At 52.2% G+C, this 19169-nt stretch overlaps 1 protein-coding gene across 17 annotated transcripts in view; it reads left to right on the forward strand.

Moving 5' to 3' along the window:
• The window catches only part of FGFR2 (fibroblast growth factor receptor 2), a 108323-nt gene that overhangs the window by 9201 nt on the left and 79953 nt on the right, over positions 1-19169 (forward strand). The window lies entirely within an intron of this gene.

Below are 19169 nucleotides of genomic sequence, written 5' to 3' on the forward strand. Positions count from 1 at the left end.
TTCTCCAGAAAATGTATCTAGTGGCCCTTCAGCCTGCAGTCTGTTGTTCCCGTGTTTGCTTTTTCCAGGGTAATTGTTAAAAGGCTACCTCCCACCCTTCTTCATCAGGGTCTGGCTTAATTTCCCATTTCCATGGAAGCCGTCTGATTTTACTCTTTCGAGGGGAAGGGGGGACATTGGTTTTGGGGCGCCAGGTAGGCAACGCGGCTGGTGTGCCCCTCTCTACTCGCTGTCCCGATTGGATTCTTAGCACGGTGACTTGTCTGTGGGCAGGCAATTCAGAGATTATTCTCTGAAAGTTTTCCAGGCTGTCCCACCAATGATTCCGAACCAGTGGGTTTACTGCCACTGTGCAGAAATGCCTGTGATCGTTATCATTCGGGCGCCTCGAGGAATGACTCTAGCCTTAGGTTTTGAGTTCTTTTCATCCGTCTGCTGTATCCGCTTGGGGAGACTGAGCGATGGCTCTGCGTTTCCAGCTCTCCCTTCGTGGTTGCGCCTGATGTCGGTCACTGTGCCACACCTGTGCCCCACGTGCTTCTGACTTGCCTTCTTAGCGTGGTTTCTTTTAACTGATGGTGACTGTGTTCAAGGCTGTATGGGCTGAAGAGGGAACCTGATGTAGGGGCCGAACCTTCAGCCTTAGCTGAAGGGGGGCGGGTTTACTGAGCAGTGATGTTTCAGCATCATTGTATCCAAGACGAACAAACCCCTAAGAACACAGCTTTGACTTGTTAGAGGCTCTTGGGCTTGAGATTTTATTATTTAAAAAATTTTTTTTCCTCTTTTTTTAAAGTTTATTTTGAGGGAGAGAGAGAGAGCACGAGCGCACGAGCAGGGGAGGGGCGGAGAGAGGTAGAGACAGAATCCCAACCAGGCCTCATGCCATCACTGTGGAGCCTGATGCGGGGCTCGAATTCATGAACCGTGAGATCATGACCTGAGCTGAGATTAAGAGTTGGATACTTAACTGACTGAGCTACCCAGGAACCCCAAGATTTTATTTTTTTAATTTTTATTGATTTCATTATTTAAACAAAATTAAAAAAAAATTTTTTTAATGTTTATTTACTTTTGAGACAGAGAAAGACAGTGTGAACGGGGGAGGGTCAGAGAGAGGGAGGCACAGAATCTGAAGCAGGCTCCAGGCTCCGAGCCTTCAGCACAGAGCCAGACGCGGGGCTCGAACTCACAGAGTGTGAGATCATGACCTGAGCCGAAGTCGGATGCTCAACCAACTGAGCCACCCAGGCGCCCCCTGCAAAATTTTTTTTAACATTTATTCATTTTTGAGAGACACAGAGAGAGCGCTAGTGGGGGAGGGGCAGAGAGAGGGAGGCACAGAATCCAAAGCAGGCTCCAGGCTCTGAGCTGTCAGCACAGAGCCCAATGTGGGGCTTGAACCCACAAACCCTGGGCTCATGACCTGAGCCCAAGTCAGACGCCCAACCGACTGAGCCACTCAGGCGCCCCACATTATTTTTTCTAAAGTAAGCTCTGCGTCCAGCAAGAGGCTTGAACTCATGACCCTGAGATCAAAAGTCACCTGCTCTACAGACTGAGCCAGCTAAGGGCCTTGGACTTGAGATTTTAAAGCCATGCATAACTCGTGTTCCATTTTGGGGAAAATGTTTATCTTCACACAAAGCCTTAAGGCTTTCTGGCAGCCCTTGAGTCTCCACAAACTGGCCACTTCCTCCTGCTTACCCAGGTAGACCTACAGTGACCCAGCTGATTGAGCTCTGGCCTTCTCGAATTAGGGAGTGTGTAAAGAGGAGGTAGGAAAAGGAGCCTGAGGCCAGGCTCTTTAAATAAGTCTGGTTGAACAAGCTGCTGGCCATGTTACTATAATGATTCTGTGTGTGTTGGAGAGGTCGCCTTCTGTAATTAACAAAGATTACACTTGCAATCTCTGCCCCCCCCACCGCCACCTCCTTGCTCTGATCAATGACTATCCCTTTTTAAAAGGGCATGATAGAGGGGTGCCTGGTGGCTCGGTTGGTTAAGCCTCTGATTCTCGATTTCGGCTCAGGTCAAGATCTCACAGTGGGTGGGATCAAGCCCCACATCGGTCTCTGTGTTGACAGCCTGGAACCTGCTTGGGATTCTCTCTCTCTCCTTCTCTCTCTGCCCCTCTCTTGCTTGTGTTCCCCTCCTCAAAGTAAATAATAAACATTTTCTTAAAAATGCCTTTTTAAAAGGGCATGATAGAAAATCCAAAATGGTAGCTGCAAATGCGGTGCTTATGGGCTTCATTTATAGAATTTCAAGTTTTTACTGCTTCTGTATTCATACAGAAGGATATTTCATGATTAGGACAGACTGTGGTTGACCTTGAAGAGTGTACGTCCTGTAAAGGCTTTAGGTTTAAGTCATGCTTTAGGTTTTCAGTAATTTTGGTTTTGGGAAACTTGCACCATGATGGAGTTGTAGGACTCTGGGTGTGAACTGTTGTCATTTATTCCACTTTGGAATACGTAAGTAATTACGCCCCGTTCTGGACTTTTGCCACTTCATGTGAATATTGAGAATTTCAGATTCTTCTTGTACTGAGTCAGGGAGCTAAGCTGTGGAATATTCTTTCCTTTAACCCCTTGTCCAACTAGAGAATGGTAAATTCCATGTTCTGGATGGATGGAATGCACGTATATGGAATTTCAGGTTATGGTGAACATGTTTTATGAGGAGGTCAAAACCCAGCTTATAAGGAAAGTTCTGATATGTTCAGGAATGAGGACATGGGACATATTTATTTGTATGATTTATATATCACCTTTCCTGGAAGAGAAAGAACTCCATTCTGGGCTCTGACGCTGATCAACTCTACATAAATTGTCACGGTCCTTTCCTAACTGTAGAACTCCTTCTTTGTCATTCTATGTGGTCTCTTTTTACACATGACTGTTTACTGTTAAGGTTTTCCATACCTGATCAGTTGTAATGTTTTAAAAATATATCGACATCATAAAGGCCAGTTTTGTGTGTTGGGTGGGGAGCAGGGTGGGAGGGACTATGAAATGAAAATAAAGATCTTTGTGGTGACAAATTTAGGGTTTAAACTTTTTTGGAAGCCCTCAAACTTCAGATTCTTAGTTGACAGTGAGATTGCTCTATAGGAAGGCATGTGGCTGCCTTTAAGGGTCTCCCTCCTTGTCCACCACGCTTCCTGGGTTTCCGCCAAATGTGTTGCATTCTTAGCTGATAAAAGGGGGGGGGGGGTACCCAATTGAATCTGTATCCTAAACATTATAAATGTTTCGAACTTAAAACACATCTTGAAAAGACCAAATATCCCCTATAAAATTAACTTAAATTCTTCATCTGAATCCATAAAGATGAATAAAATACTTTTTTTAATGTTTATTTATTTTTGAGAGCGAAAGCATGAGTGGGCAAGGGGCAGAGAGAGAATGGGAGACAGGCTTTGAAGCAGGCTCTGGGCTGAGAGCAGAGAGCCTGATGTGGGGCTCAAACCCACAAACTGGGAGATCATGACCTGAGCCAGAGTTCGACGCTTAGCCCACTGAGCCACCCAGGCGCCCTGAATAAAATAAGTTTGAGTGGCATGCGATGTGCTGTCTGGGGACAAAAGCACAGAAGGAACTTGGCCTTGGGCTTAGGCAAGACAGACTTGAATCACTCCCCTATCTACTGCTGCTGTGACTTCGTATAAGGTAGATGATCACTTTGAGCCTGCCTTTCTTTATCTGAAACTGGCCAATGAGATCTATGTGAGGGGGCGGGGATGTGAATATGAGGCAAATGGGTGTAGAACTCTCTCTCTCCATCCCCATCCTCACTTTCTTGTCAATGTAAAAACCTGATACAGGATTTAAAACCAAGATTTCAGGGGCACCTGGGTGGCGACTCAGTTGGTTAAGTATCCGACTCTTGATCTTAGCCCCGCTCTTGGTCTCAGGGGTGTGAGTTCAAGCCCTGCATTGGGCTCTGTGTGGGCGTGAAGGCTCCTTTTTAAAAAAGAAAAAGAAAAAGCCAGTATTTCAGGCATATTTACTAGATCTTCTGATGGGAAGCGTTTGCATTAATCAAAATAGAAAGCGTGCTGTAGGCCATTTATCCATCCCTCCATATCGTCTTGGGCCTTTGTAAGTTTGGACTTCAGCAATGTGATCGTCTTGCTGCTTGCAGTCCAAATGGTTCAGGGTTGACCTATTTTCCCCGTAGAAAAAAAACGTGTTTGCCGCTTTGTAATAATTGTAGGACACGCTCTTCATGGAGAGCAATATATTTTGGCAAGGAACGAGTTTTCTGTTTGAGGCTTCCAAAGGATTGCCGTTAGGCCCTGTGAAGAAGGATGGAGACAGGATTGGGGGGTGGGGGGTGGGGGTGGGGTGTAGCGTGCTCTGCTTTTGTCCAGGCCACTGAGGGGAGCGCCGGAGCAAGTTACTGTCGTTCCTTCCAAGTTTAACTGCAGCGACTCCCCTGGGCAGCCTGCTGGGTGTTCCTACCTGGGCAGGTAGCTGGGCTTCCGGACTTTATGGAAGGGAAGGAAATTGTCAGGGGACCTACACTACTGAGGGGGAGGAGCTGAGCAATCATTTGCATGTTATACCCCTGTGGGGTCATTTGATTGGACAAGCAGGGGTGTGAGGGGGAGTGGTCAGTGTGGATGCATGCATGGGGTCATTTTTTTTAGCCCATTCCTTGAGAGGGTGAGGAGGGTGATGATAACAGTAGCTCTCATGACCATTTATTGAGTGCCTGCTGTGTGTCAGATGCAGTGCTAGGTCCCTTGACATCTAGCCTCTCTAATCTTTTCTCCCCGTTTTATTGAGATATGATAGACTCACAGCACGGCGTAAGTATAAGGTGTACGGCAGGATGATTGGACTTACGTAAATCATTTCATGATTATCGTAAGTAGTTTAAGATCTCCTACAGATGAAAAAAGAAAAAGAAAAAAGAAGATTTTTCTTTGTGATGAGAACTCTCAGGATCTATTCCCTGGAAAACTTTCACATGCGCCACACGGCCATGGTGATGATAGTCATTGTGTTGTGCATTACATCCCTAGAACTGTTGTTTTTTTTTTTTTTTTAAGTTTATTTATTTATTTATTTTGAGACACAGAGAGCGTGAGCAGGGGAGGGGCAGAGAGAGAGGGGAAGAGAGGAAGTCCCATGCAGGTGTTCATCACGGAGCCCGATGCGGGGCTTGATTTCACCACCACGAGACTGTGACCTGAGCTGAATTCAAGAGTCAGATGCTTAACTGACTGAGCCCCCCGGGTGTCCCGGCCTAGTCCTTGTTTATGTCACAACAAAAAAAGTTTGTACTTTTTGACCACCTTCCTGCAGTTCCTCTGCCCCCATCTCTAATCTTAATCATCCAGCTGACCCCCGGGTCATTCATGTTCCCATTTTATGGACGAGACTCTTGACTGAGACCCTCGGAGATGAAATGTTTCCTCCAAGACTCCACAGCGGGCGTGGGCCCCGGCCTTGGGGTGAATTTCTTGGCATAAGGAAGGTTTATCGATTGATTCCTTTCCTTTCCCCAAGCAGGAGGGTCCTCTGTGGCATATGGTAGGGCGGCCTCGTCATTCTTTCCGAAATATGTCATTTGACTGTTAAACATGTAAGGACGCTGCTGGGTGATTCTGTCTCTTCCCCACATACCCACACCTATTTTCCTAAAGCTGTTTGAAGAAAAGTCCTGGGCAATAAAACCAGTGCAATAATTACCACTTTGTGATTCTCCGAGAATGGCCTCTGGTGATATGCAGCTGACTAGTAAGAAGCCAACCCTTTTCCTGCCGGGAGACTGGAGGGAGATGCCTTGAGGCCCAGTTAGTGACCCCCGGCTCAGTCACCCAGCAGGAGCTCAGGCAGGTAGGGCTGACTGGTCTGGTATTTGCCCATTTGCTCAGAAGCCAACTGAGCGGAGTGGGAGCAGACCATCCCGTTTTTCCTTGTCCCAGATGCTTCTGGCCGGTTGCCCTGGCACTGCTAAATGTTTGCCTTTTTGCTTGTCACTTTAATAGTACGTCACACTTCTCTCCAGCGTGTCCGATTCTCAGTTGGGTCAAGGCCCACCTGCGCAGACGGTTGTTCTTGGGGCTCCTACCACCTACGGTCATGGAAACGACAAATGGCAGGGCCTCCCTGGCCCTTGACGACGCCGGGGCAAAAGTGAGGAACAAAGAGAACATCTAAGAATGGAAAGGCAGAAGCAGCAATCCCCCACGCCTCCTCTTGGCCAGGAGGGGCGTCCCAAGGGGAGGAAGAGGCTGAGCAGTAGAGCCATTTTTAAAGCAAACAAAAGTTCATTTTGGGTGGTTAAAAAAAGGTGGCTTCTGAGGGGAGCTTGGTAGACCTGGAGGTGAGTTGGGCCTGGTTTAGTCCGCTGGACCTTGCACTGAACTTGCACGGTGAATGTGGAACGTCCGTCCGGGGTCGCAGGTGTTCAGAAGGGGGGCTCAGCGTTGGAGAGAAGGTGTTGAATGCTTGGCGGTTGGAAACCTGCAGCTTCCTCTCTTAGCCTTGCAGCCCTGGTGGAGGGACAACTGCCAGAGCTTGGCAGACACAGGTCATCAACCCTTTACAGACTGTGGCGTAATTTTTTAAATGTTTATTTTTGAGAGAGAGAGAGAGAGAGATTGAGAGAGAGAGAGAGACAGAGAACGAGGGAGACACAGAATCCGAAGCAGGCTCCAGGCTCTGAGCTGTCAGCACAGAGCCTGATGCGGGGCCCGAACTCACGAACCGTGAGATCATGACCTGAGTGGAAGTCAGATGCTTAACCGGCTGAGCCACCCAGGTGCCCCCCAGATACATTTTTTGAAACCCTACCATGTGTTGAGCTCTGTGGGGATAGAATGGCAAGCCAAAAACAGTCTCAAGTCCTATGAATGGGGGTCGGGGGGGCCATAGATCTTTGTCAAATAACTGCCAAAACGAGGCCCTAGTTCCAATCCTGGGTGCAGGTGCTCTGAAGAAGAAGCACGGTGGGTCTCAAAGGGTTGCAGGAACCCTGAGGAAGCCGGGGTGCCGCTTGAAGGAGACTAGAGTAGTAGGCCAGGTCAGGTGGGGAACCTGTGGGCCACGGTGAGGATTTTTCTGGGTACTCGAACTATGTGACTTCCCGAGGCTGAGCTTCTCAGGGAGGTGAGCACCCACCTTGATTCTTCAGCAGACCCCCCTGCATTGGCCCCAGTCAGTCCCAGCCACATGTGCCTGCCAGCTCTTTCCCTGCCCAGTTTGGGAACCATCCAGGGCCTGGCTCCTCCTCTGTCCCCCGTCAGGTTCCACTTGTTGCCGAGAGGTGCCCGTCTTTGCAGGTAGGGCCTGTGAACAGGTGGTCAAGGGTAGCTCTCAGCCACCTCCTTGACAAGTCTCTTTTCTGCCGCTGCAGTTTCTTACCAGGTTAACATGGAGGCCGGAGGTGGTGGAAGGCAGGGGAGCCTGGGTAGTGAACTCCCATAGCGGGGCCTCAGCCGAGGACCTGGGCATTTACATAAGGCTCCCTCCTTTCCCCGGAGCAGGGTGGGGCACAGTCTTGCTTAAAAGGGGCAGGTGTGCCAAGATGCTTGGGGACCCAGCATAGCCCCTCCCGAGGTGAACTTGCTCTGATGGGTTTTGAAAGGGGCTGGGCTCTGCATGGAGAAGTGGAAACTCTTCAAAGTTTGCTTTCCAGAAGGTTTGACCTCTTTGCAGATACACGGCTTAGGGCCTAGGAGAAAGGCTGACCCTGGTGGCACCCTTCTAGATTTGGAATTTCCTGAATGAACGAACGTGCTTTCAGTCCTGGGGCACAGGCTTCCCCACGGGGGAATTTTCCTTTTTTTTTGTAAGTCACTGGAGAAAAGCGGGCAAGGGGCAAAGCCAGCTGGGGACGTGCCCCACCCGCCGCAGAGGCTCCCTGCCCCTGCTAACTTTAGGGGAAACCCCTCCAAGAGGTCATTCCGACCCAGCTGCTTGCTAAAGACCCCTCGGGCTATGAATCTGTGCCTTCAGCCTCAACAAGATTTCTGCACCAGGCTGGCCCGAACTTGCTGAGGCCTGAGTTGCCAGATCAAGCCATTCAAAGGAGGAGGGCCATCTGTTTCCCAGTTTCCAGCTGCTAGCCCTTCATTTGTAAATGGCCGGGATGCTGCTGGGGGGGTGGGGGGGAAACCGGTCTGGGGACACAGCTGCAGGCTCTGAACAAGTGTTGGAACTGGGGTCCTGCTGAGAGGAGAAAGGTCCAGCCCTTTAAGTAAACTTGCTCAAAGGTACTGCAAAAGGCCCGGAGTTGAAGATCAGGAGGCCAAGAGGCGTGCCCTTGCCTTCCTGGAGTAACTCTTACCCCACCCCCTTATCCTTTTCTTTGGTCCCTGGGGCGCTTTAAAAATATTCACTTATTCTGAAAGTACGTATTGAGGGAAGGGCTGGGGGAAAATGTCACCTAGGATTTCGACACGATCTGACCTTTAGGGGACTTGCAGGCCACATGTACCCACTTAGTATGCACTGTGGACTGTTTATGTCCGTGTCAGGGGGGTGAGCGGGTCCCGGAAGCAGGTTCTAGGAGCCAGGAGTAACCCTAAGTGCGGAATGATGACCGTCCCTGAAAACTTGCTTCTGGAATGTAGTCACAGTGCTGGCTTAGGGCATGCTCTCTGGAAAGCAGGCCCATCAGCCCCGTGCTGTTACAGGCTCCTGATGCTTGGGTGCCATGCAGGGCACAGGTGGGCGCCTTGCCGGAGGGGTTTGGTGTTCAGGGCTCCTCCCGGCATGCTCTGGGGTTGTGATAAGGCATCTGGTCCGGGGAACTCTGCAGGGGTTTTTGTGGTCCGCATGTAAATATCTGGTATCCCCGATTTGTTGGATAGGTGAACAGTAGATGCTATTTTAATAAGCCAAGGCCTCTTCCCTCACTAAAGTCATCAAACAGGTGTCATTGGCATTGATAACAACTCTCTCCCAAGATCCTTGGATGTTTAGTTCCATTTGCCAGAAATCTACACTTAGGTAACTTACATAGATACGACCTGACAGATTTATGCATTTGAAAGAAAACCTTGTTTTAAAGTCAGAGTAAGGCAAATCAGCCTTACCATGAGGTGGGGGGAAAGAATCTGCTGATCACTTAGGGGTCAAGCTATAACCCACACACAGGCGCCCAGGCCCGCCCTGGCCGGAACTGGGGTGAGGGGTGCTTTTTCTCAGATGTGTCCCCACCACCCACCTTAGGGGTTACAAAGACCTTCCCAGGCAGCCTCTTGGTTTGTCCTTGTGATGACCTTGACCAGCAGCAGGCTAGCCCGGAGGTGTTTCCCTGTTCTGTAAACTGGGGCTCAGACTCAGGTGATGGGAAGGGGCTGTCCAAGTTGATGTGGGTTCATCCCTGCACAACCAGGTCTCCGACTCTCTCGTCCTTGGACACTGCTGCTGAACTTCTCAGTGTGGTCTTTGGACCAGCAGCATTAGCATTATCTGGGAGCTGGTGGGAAGCTCAGAAGCTCAGACCCTACTCCACAACTACTGACCCAGAAACGTTGGAGCTGTGTTTTAATAGGCTGTCTAGGTGGTCTTTATGCAGAAGAAAGTCTGAGAAGCACTGCTGATCCCCCCCACCCAAGAAGGTCATTCGGAGAGGGCGGGCCGGGTCGGTGGGGGAGGTGGCTGTATTTGGCTCTGTAGGTTCGAGGTGAATAAACAAAGGCTGTAGTGTCTTGGAGATGAGAACAGCGTGGGCTGTGTTGACGGGAAGCAGGGATTTTCGCAGAGGAGATGATATTTGAGCTGGGCTCTGAAGGCTGAATAGGAGCTTGCCGGGCAGAGTAGTGGGGCAGGGTAACGGGCAGAGGAAACAGTGCCCGCGAGAACAGACAAGTCTAGGGCATGAGGGAGAAGAAGATGGAGGGGGGATGTGGGGCCTCGCGCAACCGTGGCCTTAATGTGAGGAATATTCTTTGGGTTTTACCCTGTCAGAGTGTGGAGTGGTCTCTGTCTTTTATTTATTTATTTCATTTCATTTCATTCGTTCATTCATTCATTCATTCATTCAATTAAAGGTCAGTTTTGTTTCCCAGGTTGCTCTGGGGGTCCGCGGTGGATACATGGGGTGGACTGGGGGGGCAAGGCAGAGGTCTTTTGGAGAGAAGGTGGGGACCTGCAGGGGTGAGGTCTTGCCCTTGTTCTCTTTTCAGAACTGTTTCAGAGAGAACTAACAGGAGTAGCAGATGTGGGGCCTGGTGGGATGGGAGGCAGGAGGGAGAAGCGGGGGGCTTCAGGGCCGAGTTGGAGCTGAGTTGATGTCAGCCAGGGGCTGCTGGAGGGGAAGAGGGGGAAGGGCACTTGCTTGTTTTGGGCGGCACCTCGGAAGACAAGGTCAGGTGATGTGCTCCCTCAGGCAGGTGGAAGGATGAACCTTCCAGCAGGGACTTGAGCGGCATTGATGTGGAGGGGGCAGGGAAAGCTGCAGAGGTGGGCCAAGCAGAGTATAGGGAAGGGACCACAAGAGCCAGGGGCGGGCTTCTGAGCATATTCGCAGATACGGGGGAGTGCGGAAGGAGGAGGTCCCAGAGAGGCAAGACCTCCGCCACACCGCTCTGTTCTTAGGAACACTCACACACGTGCACAAGCAGAAGACAGAACGACACAAGGGATGATTAACACTAAGCTATGTGTTAGGGGCTCTAGAAACAGAACAGAAGGTTCCGCTTTGTTTTCTTACATCCCCAGGCTTCCGTGTTGAGAACACCTGGTTAGGTGGCTTTTCTGTCTCTCACGCGTAGTCTGCTGCAGCTGAGGAGTAATGATTTCAGCTAGAAGGTCTTCCCGCTGGTACATTCGAGGTCCTGCCGAGTGGCAGCGGCCCGGAGCTAGGTGCTTTCTGTGCGCGCGCTCGTTATCATCAGTCCTGGTTTGCAGGCGGAGACACGGTGTCAGTGGCAGAGTTGGAACTTAGGTCGGTTCTCAGCCTGTTCTTGCCTTTTCTTTTCTTTATTTTTAACGTTTGTTTATTTTGAGAGAGAGAGAGAGAGAGAGAGAGAGAGAGAGAGAGAGAGAACGAGAGCGGGGGAGGGGCAGAGAGCGCGAGAATCCCAAGTAGGCTCTGCGCCTACAACGAGGAGCCCGATGGCCAGGCTCGAACTCACCAACCGTGAGATCATGACCTGAGCTGAGACCAAGAGAGGTGGACGCGTAACCGTCTGAGCCACCCAGGCGCCCCTGTTCTTGCCTTTTTCTGAAGAGCGCCCAGGGAGGGGACAGAGATGGGACCAGAGCTTTAATGCTAGGGTACCAGGAAGAGCTCAGGGACCAGCTGTGGGAATTGAAGCAGCCTCTGATGAGCAAGGTGGCTTTTTACCACTTTATAGGAGGAAGAGGGCTCTGCCGTTGTCAGGTCTCAGACGGAAACATTTTGGGGGCAGATGAGGCGTTCAGAACCGGAGATGACGCGTTCGTTTTACAGGCGACACCTCAGCAGGGTCACTCCTGATCTCAACGATGGTGATACAGGTCCGGCAAATCGCATTCATTCCTTCATTCCATGACCTCCTTGGGAGGCCCTCCCCACCTCCCAGTTCCCTTCCCGATACAGTGAGTACGAAACCTTCCCTCTGGGAGAGTTTTCCCAGGAGTCTGGGTCCGTCGGCAGGGCCAGCTTGATGACGTGGTTTTCCTTAGAGCAGCGTGTGCAAGGAAGCCCTGAAGATCTTCAGAGATGCCAGCCTCCTCCTGTGTTTCCAGAAGGCAGGAGGCCCACGGCCTGGATGACCAGGCATCAAGCACATGGACTCCTCGTTGTACGTGCGACAGGGGGGTGCGTGCGGGCTGCTTTGACGTAACCTGCAGCGCCGGTTCCTGCTTCGTGGACACTAGATAATCTGATGGCATGTGCGGGAAATGCTTTTGAACAGAGGGCCTGGTGTGGAAGTTTTTGCTCAAGCAGAGCTGCTGATGTCCAGGGACTTTATGCAGATGGCACTGATCCCGTACCTGCATCCCGGTGGTCCAGTGGAAATTTTGCTGTCGTGAACATAAGAGTTTGGTGCAGGTGTTGGGACCAGGGAGAAAACCTTCCTTTTTATGCCCCCCCCCCTCCCTTTCGGAGAACATGATTCACTGACAGCCTGAAACATCAGGATCAAAGGGAGAGAGGGGTTGCTGGCAGAATAGGGAGTGGATATTGCCACTTGGGGTCCAAATCTTGGGTGATCACGGTGACTCCTGCTTCCCTGAGGGCATTCTTAGGCATGTCACGATTTCTACGTTAGTATTTTCTCATGGGCAGCTGCATCACTTCTTTTCAGACTTGGAAAGCTGTTCCCCCACGCATCTCAAAGATAGACCTAAATTATATGAGGGGTGTGCCTAAATATATAATTTTTAATGGTTACCATATTGGAAACATATGCCATTATCCCATCTGATCATGAGGAATGTGAGCCAGTCCAGAATTTCTGGAACAGGCAGGCTACTGTGGCAGAGGTAGCTATTAGTGGTTGTTACAGCCCCCGTGGAACCGACGGGGAGGTTTTAAGTGCTGACGTGTGTGTGTAAGACACCCCAACAATTGGCCGGGAAGGGAACTGCGGCCTCTCGGCCTGTTTACGTATCTGTGGCTCATCGCTCCGACTTCTTTGTGTCCCCCGTTTTTATGTTGGCCGTATTTCTCGAGGCAGAGAACTTTCATCTTTATATTGCGCAGAGTGTTTGTCTCTCCCTCCTGCCTCTTAAAGTACAAGTAGTACCTATGCCTTATAAGGCCTCCGTTTCATGACAGGATTTTTGTCTTGTGCAAGTCCCTTCTTGCAAAGGGGAAGCTCTCAGGATGTCTGAGACGGAACAGCCCGCTCTCTGCCGCCCCTGTCTTCACTGTCTGTGCGTCTGCGGGACCCCCCCCCCCCGCCCCCCTCCGTGGGTGGGGCCCACGGGGTGGGGGCGGTCATTTCTGACTTCCTTGTGGGGACCCCGGTACCTTTGTGTCTTTCTGTTGGTGAGATTTGGTGCCGGGCAGAATGATCTGGGCCTTCGGCCCCTCCGGGTTACTGAAAAGCTGTGCTGCAATGCCCGACGTCTCGACTGCCCAGCCTCCCTCAAGTCCAGCTTGTAAAAATGCTTCAGGACAGCGGTGTGTATGAGGGGGGTTGGTATTCCAATTCCCATGGACAGAAAATTCGGTATCGGCCAGTTAAAACTTCGTACTGGGACCGTGGCGTGGCCGCTTCAGGCCATCTTAAAGAGCGGGAGGGTGAGTCGAGGCTAACCGGAACAGACAGGCTCAGCCGCCACTTACCGCCGTGTGTGTCGCGCACTGTGACATTGCAGTGACATTTGCAGCTTTATTTTGTGCGCTGCTGTCTCAGGACCTTGGCAGGCCCACAGCAGTGATATCTGTTCCTCTGGTACAGGGTGGTGGAGGGAGGGCAGCACCAGGAAGCCGGAGGCTGGTGGACTGCTCTGCTCCCAGTGCTGGCGTGACGGTTCCCGTGGGAGCGCCGAGCTGCGACAAGAGGCACACGTTTGTGTCCCCGCAGCCCGCGTCCTGCCACCCTCCCGGCCTCTGCTCCAGCTCCAGGCCCCGGGTGGGGGGACGGTCTGTTTCCCGAGTTCTCTCTCTCTTTCTCCCTTTCTGATCCTTTCTGGAGGAATGCGTTTGGGGCTCAGATGCCCCTGACTTTCTGACCGGGAGCATCTTCGGGGGCCGTGTCGCAGGGGCCCCGCCACACTGCATCCTCGAAGCCGGGGTTCCTGCCTCTTAGCTGCGAGCATCTTGACATTTGGAAAGGCGCCGTCCCGAGGAAACCCCAGAAAAGGCTTTACCTTGTGAGGTGCGACGTCATCGTCCCGCTGGCCTTCGCCGCTTTGTTGGCCCCGGACCGTGTCAACCTGCCGTCCACCCTCCAGCAGGCGATCGGACGGGGCGAGCCGCGGGCTTCCCATCTGTTCCCTGTTTGCATTTGGGCGCCATTTCAAAAACCACACGGGAAAGTTTATAGGCAAACATTATAAAAAGTGACAGTCTGGAGTGCTGCTATGGCTGGTCTGGCAACATAAAGCGTTACCTGAAATAGCTTACTGTTCCAAACTCCCTCCCTGCTTCAGCTGTCCCGAGACGGCCCTGCTGGTGACACGGGGGAGGGACCCAGGGACATGTGCGTTGAAGTCGCATAAGTCACGGCCCTTCTGGACTTTGACAGGCTGTCCCCTCCCCGGCTCTGGGCGCATACAGGCCAGGGTTTTCTTCCCTGTGCTTGTTTACCCGGAGGTGAACACCTGCGGCTTGCAGCCAGTGACGTTGGCATGATGTCACTCTGAGAGGTCATGATCCCCGCCCTCACTTGCTGAGGTCTGTCCCCCCGCCTCAGTGTCCTTCTCTTCCCAGATGAGGCCCCTCTGCTGCCCATGGCGGGGACCGCACAGGCTGCATGCCGGGGACGGGCTACAGGAGTGCCTGTTGTCTCATTCTTTTAATATACACGTAGTCACTTGGATATTAAGAGAAAAAGCTGTGTGATCACTCTCGGTGACCGGGGTCACCTCGCCCGCTTCTCCCCTTGGCCGTTTTAGGTCTCCGTGACAATGTCGGACGCTGGTGTGTGTGTGTGTGTGTGTGTGTGTGTGTGTGTGTTTTCCCACTTTGAATTACTGTTATGAAAGATGGACGGAATTTTGTGTCTGTCTGTGGAAGTGTCTCCGAAAGAATATCTGGTGTGGAGCAGAGTGGCTTCTGGAACCTTCCCCCGTGGTGTTTTGGCAGGATCAGACGAGGGACAAGGTTGGACTGGGCGCTCCCTGTAGATTTCTCCCCCGCTCTGCGTAAGAAAGGTTAAAAGTAAGCTGTAGCACCAGAAAAAAAAAAAAAAAAAACAACAAATCCAGGAAACATTAATATGACTATAAAAGGTATTGTTTAAATCTCCTGGGGAATACTTTGCCCTGTGTCAACGGTCCTGCTTTACAGAGCAGGCCGCGCAGCCTGCTGGAGCAGGGGTGGGGGTAGGGAGGGGGTGGAGGCACCGGGCCCTGTTAGTGGAAGCAGATCCGTGTCGGGGAGCATCACCGGTGCGTCATCGCTGGTGTCAGAGGACTTAGCAGATCTTCTTGGCTCCGCACCGAACGGTGTGAGGGAGATACCTGTGCAGGTGTGTGCGCGGCACTCACGGAGCATGTTTGCAGGGCGCGGGCAAGACAGTCACCTGTCACCTGTAGCATTCAGACACAGAAGAGAAACCCAAGCCGGGGGAGTGGCCTCCTGGGGACGGGCGGGGACAGGGTGGCCTCCGCTGAGCCAGCTGTTTGGGTTCCAGGCAAAGCGCCCATGTCCTTGGCACCTTGTGCCCAGGTATGTTTGATGCAGGAACCCACAGGCTGGGCGGGGGTGCGCCTGGGCGGTGTGGCAGTGGACCGTGTGGCATCCCTTCCCCCCCGCCCCCAACTGTCTTCCTTCTCTTGGCACCGTTTTTCCCCAAACGCTTCCTCAGTCCTCTCCTTGTTTTCAAAAAAATTTTAACGTAGCCTTGTTTACTTGGAGGGTGCAAGCAGGGGAGGGGCAGAGAGAGGGCTCTGTGCTGACAGGCTGACAGCAGCGAGCTGGACGTGGGGCTCGAACCCATGAACCGCGAACCCACGACCTGAACTGAAGTCGGATGCTCAACTCACTGAGCCACCCAGGTGCCCCTGCTTATTTATTTTTGAGAAAGAGGGAGAGAGCGCATGAGCGTGGGAGCGAGGGAGGGGCAGAGACAGAGAGACAGAGACAAAGAGACAGAGACAGAGACAGAGAGAGAGAGAGAGAGAGAGAGAATATCCCAGTCAGGCTCCATGCTGTCAGTGTAGAGCTCGACACGGGGCTCGAACTCTCCAACTGCGTGATCATGACTGGAGCCGAAATCAAGAGTCAGGTGCTTAAGTCCCTGGGCCACCGAGGCACCCCCTCTCCTTTTCGTTCACCCATTCGCCCTTCTCCCCGAGCCACGCCTACAGTCTGAGTGTGAACACCGCATTGCTGGGCTTTGCTGAAGTTGCCACAAACCCCCAGTGACCCGGTGAGCCTTTTGTGAACCGATCCGTTAGGTGCGGGTTCGTTCAGGCTTGAAGTCAGGTGGCCTAATTGTAATGGATGAACACCATTAGTGATGTGTTCTGGAGAGTTCTTTTACTGTCCTTGAAGCTTATCCTCTAACTGGAAAACGGGTGACAGTTTTGACCTGGTTTTACCGGAGAGAAGGACCACGTTGAGCAGAAGTCCTCTTAGGGGCCCGGTGAGATGGGAGCCTGTCCGTAACATTGACCTGCATCTGTGGAGATACTGATCCAGACGCTCTCTGAGTATCCTCTGAAGATAGTGGTGCCAGAGGCGTGGTGAGCGTCGTCAGCCTCGAAGGACAGCGGTAGTGACGGTCACGGGCCCGACAGGTTATAGATTGGACGCCGAGGTTCCTGTTGGTTGGCTCATCGGATCCTCACAAGCAATTTCGGCATTCTTGCTCCTTAATGGGGGAGGGACCGGGGTGGAGAGGTGAAGCAGGAACGGAGTGGAGCGGGGCTCAGGGGACCATCCTTTTCTTGCGCACGACGGCACATTTATCGTCAGCTCCTGTGTGTCCGGCCCCACGCAAGACGCGGTCCCTGCCCTTGAGGCCTCAGTGGGCCACGTTCCTCTTTTACCACCAATCAGCAGGTGGTGGTGCCTTTGTGACGTTGGTCCGGGCACCCCTGGCTTCCGCGAGACCCGGTGGTTTACCAGATATTCTCAGCGAAAATGAGTTCCTTTAAGAACAGGGAAATCGTAACTCTACCTTTGTCGGGAGAGAGAGGTTTTTGCGTCCTAATTGCAAGTATCTTATCTTTTTTTTTTTTTTTTTTTTTTTAAAGCAGTCTCCATACATTCTCCTGCCTGCATGAAATAGGGACATGGCTCTCCTGATGGGAGGGGCCAGGGCAGAGGCAGGCTGGCTACGCGTCTCCCTGAGAGGGTGAAGATCCGCAGTTCGGGGTCCAGCCACTCCTGCGTAGACCTCTCTTGATGTCCGGTCTTGGCTCAGAGGAAAGCAGATTCTGTAGTATTCTCGGTACCTTGCTGACGATGCCGTGTGGTCCCGATAAATATTATTTTGTGACCCAGGCTAATCCACGATACATTCACTCTTAACATTGTGGGTGCTGTTTCGGTAATTACTGGTTGGTTATATGGGACCCAAATGCCATCTGATCCTTGCTTTAACCAGCTGTGAAAGGGACTCGGCCAGGTGTCCTGTGGGGCACCATCACTTCCGATGGGACTCCAAGCCGCTGGAAATGGGGCAAGGTCCGCGATCCGGGGTCGCGCTGAATTCCTTTTTTCTCTTCCTTCCCCTCTTTCCCACATTTTTCTTCCTTTTCTCTGTCCTGCTCGGGCTTCAGAGTTCAGGATATTTCTAGGAGTCCCTCAATTCAGGTGCATTTGGACCTCAGCAAGCTCAGGAGGCGTGTGGCCTGAGGAACCTTCCAGCTGAGGTCCCGGCGACATCTTTCAGACATCACTTTGCCCTTCAACCCCTCAGAGCAGCCTTCTCTGAACATCCCGTACAACGGGGGTTGGCAAACTTTTCGTAAAGGGCGAGGCTTTGCAGAGGACGTAGGGTGTCCGTTCCAGCCGCTCAGCCCTGCCATTGTGACACAACAGCAGCCCCAGACAACACTTAAGGAGCAAACGTGGCTGCGTGCCAGGAAAACGGTGTTTACAAAAACGGGCAATGGCTGGGTTTGGCCCGGGGGCCGTGGTTTGCCAGCTCCTGCTCTAGAGAGAGCCCTCCCCCTCTGTCTTGTTTGTACCGCTGTCTTGCTGTATTTGGCTTCCTGACAAGACCGCCTCCCGTACTTTATACATTTTTTGTAGGCTTTTTGTTTATTGTCGGTCATCTCCACTGTAATTAAAGTTCCACCAGTGAGGCAGGGATTTTACTGTTCCCTGTTGCTCCCTGAGCATCTAGAACAAAGCGTGGCCCGTAGGAGGGGTCTCGTAGATGTAGAATGAGAAAGACAAAACTTACTCGGGAAGCGTAGCCTGCGAATTGGGGTTTTCTGCCCTCGTTTCAGGGTGTGTGTGTCCATGTTAAATCAGACTCTTACTTTCTTCTTCTATCTTGTTGTTGTTGTTGTTGCTGTTGTGGTGGTGGTTCTCTATGTCCCGTTCAACGTCTGGGCTCTTCTTGGCATGTATGCCTTTGAAGGTGCCCCTTTGGGGAGCCCTGGCCCTCCCATGTTGGCTGTTGGTGGTGGTGGTGAGGATTTCTAGAACCAGATGCACACGGCCCTCACTGTTCCTTCAGCAGTGGGACTAAGGCACGGAGTGACTTTATTCCATTGTCATGTGGGAGATTTGTCCAGACTGCACTCAGAAGGACAAAACAGTTGCCTTGTGATGCTGCCCAGATTTGGAGCTATCCCAGCGCTGGGACGCTTGATGTTTCCTGGGCCTGGGACTCTGGGTACCATTCACAGTTCCCATTGTGATGGATGAAAGCCCATTCATGGGTCCTCGTGGGTCCCGGCCAGCGGCTCCGGGTGCTCCCCTCGTAGGCCTGTGGCTCCCTCTCGCTGTGCTTGTACAGGTTGCCTGAGTCCCCTCTTGCCCTGAGGATTTGGGGACCGCAGTCATGTTCAGCACGGGCCCCTGCCGTGTGTGTGTTGCTTGGGGCAAGAGGGACACCCAAGGAGACCTGAACCCTCCATCTACATCTTTGCTGTCCCCCTGGGCAACAGGACACGTCCATGAGCTACGTGCTGCTTCCCCAGAAGCTGGCTCAGCGGACAGGTGAACGAGGAGGGGAGATCCGCTCCACCCCCAGGCCCGGGGGACCGATGGCAAGCTCATATCCAGCTGGATGATTTGGGCCTTGAAGGATGAGTTGGGTTAACGGGGAGGTGAGGGAGGGAGGAGTTAAAGGCCAAGGCCCCGAGGAGGCTGGAGCGCAGGGTGTGCGGTGGGTGCTGGTGGGCAGGGAGGGACCCAGCTGTGAACATGTCAGAGGGTCAGGTGCTCAGCTGCCTCATTTCCAGATCTGTCTAGGTACGATACAGAGACCTCCTCTTGGTTTTCTGGGGCGTTTTGTTCTTTTTGGTGTTAAGAAAAACAGCGTGTTCCAGCTTACCCAGCACAGTATTAAGTCTCCAGGCCAGCAAAGTGATCTGAGCCTGAGAGTTTTGTACAAGGACCCATTAGCGTCCCTTGAG

This window comes from Panthera onca, chromosome D2 (genome assembly GCF_046562875.1).
Source record: "Panthera onca isolate mPanOnc1 chromosome D2, mPanOnc1 haplotype 2, whole genome shotgun sequence".
Lineage (NCBI taxonomy): Eukaryota > Metazoa > Chordata > Mammalia > Carnivora > Felidae > Panthera > Panthera onca.